The sequence below is a fragment of the Dicentrarchus labrax genome, unplaced genomic scaffold (assembly GCF_905237075.1).
Source record: "Dicentrarchus labrax unplaced genomic scaffold, dlabrax2021, whole genome shotgun sequence".
Classification (NCBI taxonomy): Eukaryota; Metazoa; Chordata; class Actinopteri; family Moronidae; genus Dicentrarchus; species Dicentrarchus labrax.
Window position 1 is genome coordinate 2,637,976 of NW_026136701.1, and position 7,950 is coordinate 2,645,925.

At 38.5% G+C, this 7,950-nt stretch overlaps 1 long non-coding RNA gene across 4 annotated transcripts; it reads left to right on the plus strand.

Moving 5' to 3' along the window:
* LOC127370265 (uncharacterized) lies at positions 1–7,950 on the plus strand. Of its 4 annotated transcripts, none has more exons than XR_007886180.1 (5): positions 1–4,754; positions 6,220–6,325; positions 7,125–7,252; positions 7,343–7,448; positions 7,626–7,950. It is a non-coding gene; the product is annotated as an uncharacterized LOC127370265 (long non-coding RNA). The 4 variants fall into 4 exon arrangements; XR_007886178.1 differs by having other exon boundaries at positions 1–548; positions 1,443–6,325; XR_007886177.1 differs by having other exon boundaries at positions 1–6,325.

Sequence of the window (7,950 nt, forward strand, 5' to 3'; positions counted from 1 at the left end):
ATCACCTGTGGAGTCATTTCAGCAGACAACATTAACGCAGACATGGCTCATGGATATCTGATACGGAAAACTGCGCAGGTTGGATCGGGAAATTCCGATACGTGAATTACGCTCATAATGGTCCCGATACCGATACTGGATCGGATCCGCCCCATCCCTAGTAAATATGCAACTGTTTGTGATCAAGTTGTTATATCCAGTCAAGGCTTTACAGTCTGTACAGCATAGGACACCCTCTGTCCTTAGACATAAGATGATGGATAAGGAAAGAAAAACCTGAACAGTAAAAAAATGGAAGATACCTCAAAAGGACCAAAAGGGGAGGGATCTCTCTCTCCCACGGAGGACAGACATGCAATAGTTTTTCATGTGTTTGTGTACAGAGCAATCCAACAGTATGGACAACCAGGAAATTGACAATCAGGAAACATATATGATGAATGGATCCAGGAGAATGAAGAGCAACTTCCATGCATCGCCAAACAGACCCATGACCTCCTCTCCACCATGGAGACCTGGAAGATGACAGACTACACAGACACACAAGGGTAAAACTTAAGCACACCATTCACACAGTGAGAAGAAAGGGACAGAGACAGAGACAGAGAGAGAGACAGAGGGAGAGAGAGAGAGAGAGACAGAGAGAGAGAAGACACAAAATCTACAGAGGGTTGGACAGAAAAAGTGTTTTTCAGAAAATGTACCGTATTCTCATCTGCAGGATAAACACGGACTGTAAGCAGTAGATTCACTGTATTCACATAATGGTAACAGGTTCTAGGTCATCAACAATAGGCAGTAAACTGAAAGTGAAGGCAAACAGAGGAGTTTTTCAGCTTGTTCACACCACCCGTGTCTGCGTGGTGGAACGTCTTGAATTTGATTTCAGCTCCCATGATAACACCGCCTCACGTACACTCAGCTGCGTCTGCAGTGAAGCTTCACTAGAGAGTCAAGGTCTCGCCTATTTTTACTGCAAGCCACACGCGTCTCCCAGCAAAAGGATCTGTTGGTAGACATATCCACATATTTCACTGCAGTTTAAACTTCCTTTTCAAAGTAAAAGCATCTTTTAATCTTTTACTTTAACACGACTTCACTTGTGAAAGAATTTCCAGAAGTGAGCCTTATGAAGGGCAGTATCCGTGATTCACGAGTCGAATAGAGATGAATACAGAGCAGATATTACATATTATATTTATCGCTGACCCTGAGCACCCAACTGCTTCTTCTGTCACATAATTCTACAATATCAGAAAAAGAGGACTAGATAGTACCTTGTTTACCATGTAAGGAAGTCAATGGATAAGGGAACATGGAAGGTCGACAATTTGTTGTGGCCATCCATTGTTGATGAGGCCTATTTTCAGCATTCAACTAATTTGCAAGGATAAGCAATTAAGAGATGTCTTTGTCCCACATGCTGTGTTTTGTGTTTGCAGGCACTGAATAGGTTTTCCTCCAGTCCTTGCTCTCCTAAGATCTGTGACAGCCCGTTGTCTGGCTCGGACTGCTGCTCTCTGATCCACTGGCTAAACACGTTCACACATCCAATGTGCTGTGTTCACAGCTGCTCTGGTGTAGCCACATAGAAAATTGGCTCTGATCAGCGAGGCCTGAAAAGGTTCAGAAGTTGAGATGTGTCCAAAAACACAGGTCTCCTTGAGGCTGTCTGCCACCATCCAAGCCAAGCTTTTATTGATTTGTGGCATTATCTTTCGTGCTTTGCTTGACATTTGTAGGGCATGGTCAAGTGTAAAACACAAAAACCAAAACTGACGGATACGCATTTGGACACACACATACACTCACACTGACCATATGCCCTTATCCTCTATTTTCATGCTTCTAAGAGGAGTCAACACAGTAGATAAGGATGCTGCCCTCACACAACGTCATGTTAGTTGCTGCATAATAGAAAGTCTTAACACATGTCTACACTTCAAAGACACACCATACATGCATATACACAAACACATGTGCACACCCAAAATATGCACACTAACCCACCCACTCACACTTTTCAGAAGCCGCTGTGCCAGCCTTGTGTGGGCTGTGCAGCCTAAAGCTGTTTCTGCATCCTCAGGCTCCTCAGTCCAAACCCCAGCCTCTTCCTCTGATTTTTTGCATCCATCCAAAACGCAGATAACCCCAAAGCACCCATTTCAAGGATACAAAAGTTGGGAGATTTTTGCAGTAATGTACATGTCAGAACTGCAACCTGAAAGCTTTTACTCTTAAATTTAAGACTTGAATAAGCATCCTTCATTCAATATGTGGCCCACTGAGCATGAGCAGTCGGGGGTTCAGTGTGCCACCTCAACAATAGTTGCTGACGTTGTACTTGAAGTGAGCTGTTGGGGTCTTTTTAAAGAGGGAGAGATTGTTTGAGTGTTTGCTCTGGTTTTGGAAAGGAAAGTGTGAGAGCTAGTATTTATTTAGGTGTGTGTTTAGCCTTGTATGCAATGATTCCTCTGCAATGATTGCCTTCCTTACTGTTTTCTCTGGGAGGTTTGCTGTGTGCCAAGCCAAGGTGAGTATCATTTTATTTGCAAATAAATTCTTGCAAGAATTTGGGCATATTCTCAATGTGATTTGACCAGTTGTGGACTTGTGACTGAAGGTTACATCTGTTTATATAGTTGATGGAATATGTTGTAGTAATAAACATAGTTAAGGCTAGTCATATTTAGCAGTGTAGGGGTTACACTACTATTTAATTAGAAAGGTAATTAATCACTGAAGATTAATAATACACTCGTAAATGGGGCACCACCTCCGTTGTTTAGCTACTGGAGTAATCCGGAGGAAATTATTCTACAGATCTAATCAAATCAATTTCAAATCAATTTATTAAATTTCAAAATCTATATTTAATCTCATATTTCTGAAGTAGTGATTTCTTTTACACGATTCATCGATTTCCCCGCATCAAATCAAATCAAACCGGCATCGACAAGGACATACCGTTATATTGTTTATTAACTAAACTAATGCAGAGTAAATAGCATGAAATGATAAGGCAAACAAACAACAACAAGTAACAGAATATGTGGACAATATATGAATTATTACTATTAGGTGATTCAGGAGCGATGGTGGATTTTGCGATGCGGCAGTAAGTTTAAAATATTACGAGAGTAAATTTTAGAACTGATTTCTCTTAAACTTAAAAGATGGGAATCAAAGCTTACAGACAGACAACAGCCCTTTTTTATGTGTGTGAATCCGGCCGGATCAGAAGAGTAAGAGAGAGAGGGAGAGACCGGAGTCTATCTCTTATATCTTTTATTCTGGAGGCGGAACTGGACGAGAGGAGCTGACCGCACGCGCCACTTCCTTTAGCGATATTTTGATATTTGTAACTTTATAATTTATTCCTATCGTGTTTTAAAGTTTCGAGATCATAATTCACCGTTCACAGAACCCACCATGACTTAATACATAGTTCACATGTTTTAACATAACATAACTGAAAGTACTTAATGTAAAGGAAAAGTGGAACTGATTAAAATCATTAAATCATTAATCATCAAACATGTATATAAAGCAGCACTGAGGGATTGTACATATTTCGTATAGTGCTAGCTTAATCCTTGTTACAAAAATTATGTATCAGGCATTTACTATTTGGAATAATACACAATTATGAAACAAAGTTCGTTTTGAAAGTCCTCTTACAACTATACCAGAACCTTACCAAAAGGTGGCACTGTGGCTCCATCAAACATTCAGACATTTTACACATGATTTTGTAACTTAGTCCAATCAGAGGACAGAAACATCAGACAAACATTACACTTGCGACCTTCTCATGCTGGATGGCAATCTGTTAATTAGGAGGAGATGAAATTTTACCATAATACTCCAACAGAACTAAATCTATATCCGTGCAACTGTTGTTACTGCTTCCTAGATTGGAATGTCCACTATCAAAAGAAAACATCGTAATTTACACTTTAGAGGAGGGGGTGTCAGAATGCCAGATGTGGATTCCAGAGGAGTTTCTCTCTGGAGGTGGACCTGTCAGACTAAAAGAGATGTAAACACATTTCAGGGATATCTAACCCTGATTTACACAGTCTCACCTCCCCTCCTGGGTCAAAAAGGTCAAAGGGAAAGAGGAGGCCTTGAAAACTCTCCTGGTGGAACATAATCAAAATAATATGACGTTGTACTTGAAGTGAGCTGTTGGGGTCTTTTTAAAGAGGGAGAGATTGTTTGAGTGTTTGCTCTGGTTTTGGAAAGGAAAGTGTGAGAGCTAGTATTTATTTAGGTGTGTGTTTTGCCTTGTATGCAATGATTCCTCTGCAATGATTGCCTTCCTTACTGTTTTCTCTGGGAGGTTTGCTGTGTGCCAAGTCAGATTCAACAAACTATTTGAACAAACATGTCATAAATCGTTTCAACCTGATGAATACTGTTGTTTCGTGAGGAGGTGATCTGATCATTAACATAATGGACGCCCCCACATTGCTCTTAGGCTACTTATCTCACCTCATTTGTGGACAAGTTGCAATTAACAAGAATTACTTTTTTTTTAAATTATTAAAAACTAGTTTAGCTCTTCATTTTTATTTTAGCTGATTTCTGTAACTGTGACGAGGCCCACTGCTCTGCTGTCTGCTTTACAGATACTGGGGTTGGCTGGTGGGTGGAGCAAGGAGGTCGTGTGCCTTACCTGCCCATCTGGGTGAGGCTCCCAGAAAGGTATAGAAGATGCCCTTTTGGGAGTCTCACTCTCTGGCTAAATGGTAAATGGACCTGTACTTGTATCGTGCCTTTCTAGTCTTCCGACCACTCAAAGTGCTTTTATACTACATGCCACATTCACCCAGCAATGGCTAAGCACATCAAACAGAAACTTACGCATTCATACACATTCACAGGAATTCGGGGTTCAGTATCTTGCTCAAGGATGCTTCAACACATGGCGGAAGGAGCCGTATGATCAAAGTTTATACGTTGTAGGGTTTGCATTAGTTATTCCTCTTTTTGGGATCTGTTGTATTGCCAGCCTTTAGGAATATCATTTCAATATCTTAATTGTTCTTCAGTCACAGATGAAGATTCAGAATGATATTTCCAAGTAGGTTTTCAAATACAAGGAATTTGCCTCTGTATATTGGTGCATAACAATAAACACAGGACAAGGAAGAGAGGACTGCAAGTCAAGAAGCATAAATAGAAAAATAGAAAATTAACAATAATTTATGAAAAAATAATATAAAGACAATAATAGACAATCTGCAGAATATGGCTGTTATTTTAAATAGAAAATGTACAGTTTGTGCAGGAATGTGCAAAAGTTTACAGTATTAAGTATAAAGAATATCTGCAATGTCCAGAAGATTATGATATGTACAGTAGTAGGTTTGTATAACTGGTAGTCTGTTAATGAACCTTGGCAATGAAGTCATAGTTTTCACTGTGTTGTGTATCACCTATATGAAATAACACAGTTAGAATGCAGGTACAGTTTTATATTTTGATTTAATTACTTTTTTGATTGACATATTTGTGTGTGGCCTCCCTTTTTATTGCCAGCCTTGAACTGTTACATAATTCAATTAATTCCTATTAAAGCATTATGGAGGACCAATTGTTAGAAATGGAATATAATATTCATAGGTATGTTTTCATTAGTGTATAATCACTGTTACCTTAGAATGAGCTGTTTTCGTCCCCCACCATTGTGCCCCCATGTTCAAAGAAGCACCTCCTATGGTAGATAAAACATGTCAAAGCTGCAAGTCGGGATACCCTCTAGGGGTCCTCAAAGCTTTAGGGGGGAAAATAAAAATGTAATTTAAATTTCTAAAGTTAAGATAATTATTTTATATATTATTTAACATATTAACTTTAACGACCTGAACACAAGCTATATTCACAGAACATTTACTCTCTGATAAACAGCCTCATCCAGCATTTTAAAAGTATGCACACTCTAAAAAGTAACTCAGTGGCCCTATTATCACCACTTAATTAAATGCATGGTTGCAAGTTAAAAATTCTAATATATTGATTTAGATCGACCTTTTAAGTTGCAAAAAATGTCTTGAGTTGTGTTGATATAATAATGTTGGTAATTACGTCAACTTAATATTGTGAGTAATTTGAACTAACATTTCTGCATTAATTGGTTCAAAACAAAAGTCAAGTTGTATTAACTTAATATAATTTGCTTGATAACTTAATTTTTCTCCACCTTGAGTTCAGCATTTCAAGTCCCCTCCCCTACCCACCCACCTATCACATGCATGGGCAAATTCAGACAGTTGAGACTCTGTGTTAGCAAATACGATCTACAAAGGACATTTTTGAGGTGAGTATCATTTTATTTGCAAATAAATTCTTGCAAGAATTTGGGCATATTCTCAATGTGATTTGACCAGTTGTGGACTTGTGACTGAAGGTTAGGTTACATCTGTTTATATAGTTGATGGAATATGTTGTAGTAATAAACATAGTTAAGGCTAGTCATATTTAGCAGTGTAGGGGTTACACTACTATTTAATTAGAAAGGTAATTAATCACTGAAGATTAATAATACACTCGTAAATGGGTAAAACTCTCCTGGTGGAACATAATCAAAATACTATGATGATTGTTGAATTAAGAGACGGATAAAGCGTCTCTTGTAGAGGAAGACGAGGACAAGGTCCTACAGCAGCGTAGTTTAGCCATTCTACCCTTCAGTGTAGCATAGCAATGGATAAGAATGAAAAAGTTTTATTTGGCAAATCGGGTCAGCTTGAGAGAGCTTTTTATTTGAGCCATGGAGAGGAATAGCATGATGCTTCTTATGTGTTTAGCTGTAAACTACATTGCTGTTTGTATATATTAAACTGCATAAAATGTAATGCTTTAGCAGGGTACTTGACTGGCCCATCTTATTGCCTGGTGTTTGGTTCCAAGTTGCCCCTATGGAGAGCGACTACGTGGAACAAAATGGCAGTCAGTGATAGTGGGTCATTTCAGTGCCCTGCATTTTTAACCAGTGTATGTCAGAGTTCACATATGTTGAGGAGTTGTTCCTCTCCAGCTAATGTGTTTTAGTATGAATTAATGCAGTATAGCTAATTGTCTGCAAGACTGAATTCTTCCATTTGTGTGATCTACAGATAAATAAAGAATTCCAGAGAAAATGGCCAGACTTGACCATTGCACAACAAAAATGATGGATGTAGTCTCATCAAGGACAGGAGCTACAGGAGTGACAATCAGACATATAAAAGACATGCTTCTCCAGGTATGGAAATTATTAGGCTTATCTTTGTTGACAGTTACCAATTCAGATTATATTTGGTTAGTTATTTTCTTTTTCCTTTTTCTTAAATAGCCCAATACAACTGAAGTACACGGAGGAAGGAAAAGGACCGTTTTCAAGGAGTTCAGAGTAAGTAAATCAACATCTTGAAAGAAAAAGGAAATCTACATTGTGCAGTGTAAATATACAGGGCAGAACTTGTCCAAGTTTTAAGTATATTACACTCTGGCCACACCTCAATCTGTAATATCATAACAATGGTCTGTTCAGATAGGTGTTGACAGCAATGGCATGGGAAAATACTTCCAATGTATTAATAAATCAATGTATTTTTTCTTTTAATTTACTATACAAGGACACAGAAGCGTTTGAGGCAGGCCTCAATAGACAACTGATGAAAACTACTGCCATCGCCCCAGAATCTGACCATATGACAGCAATCATCATGGTCGAGGGAACCAAAATCCTGGAGAGAAAGGCTATCACAAGGTGCTGCGCTTTGCTGACGGGAATCTGAGCTATTGGAACTTAAATGTACATTGATAGTGACAGTCTGCTGCTGTTTGTTACAGTTTTTTGTAAAATTTATCTAAAAGGTCTTTCCTATAATGTTTTTTTAAATATTGTGTGCTCAAACACTGTTAAACTGCAGTTCAAAATAAAAACAGTTAATTGCCAAA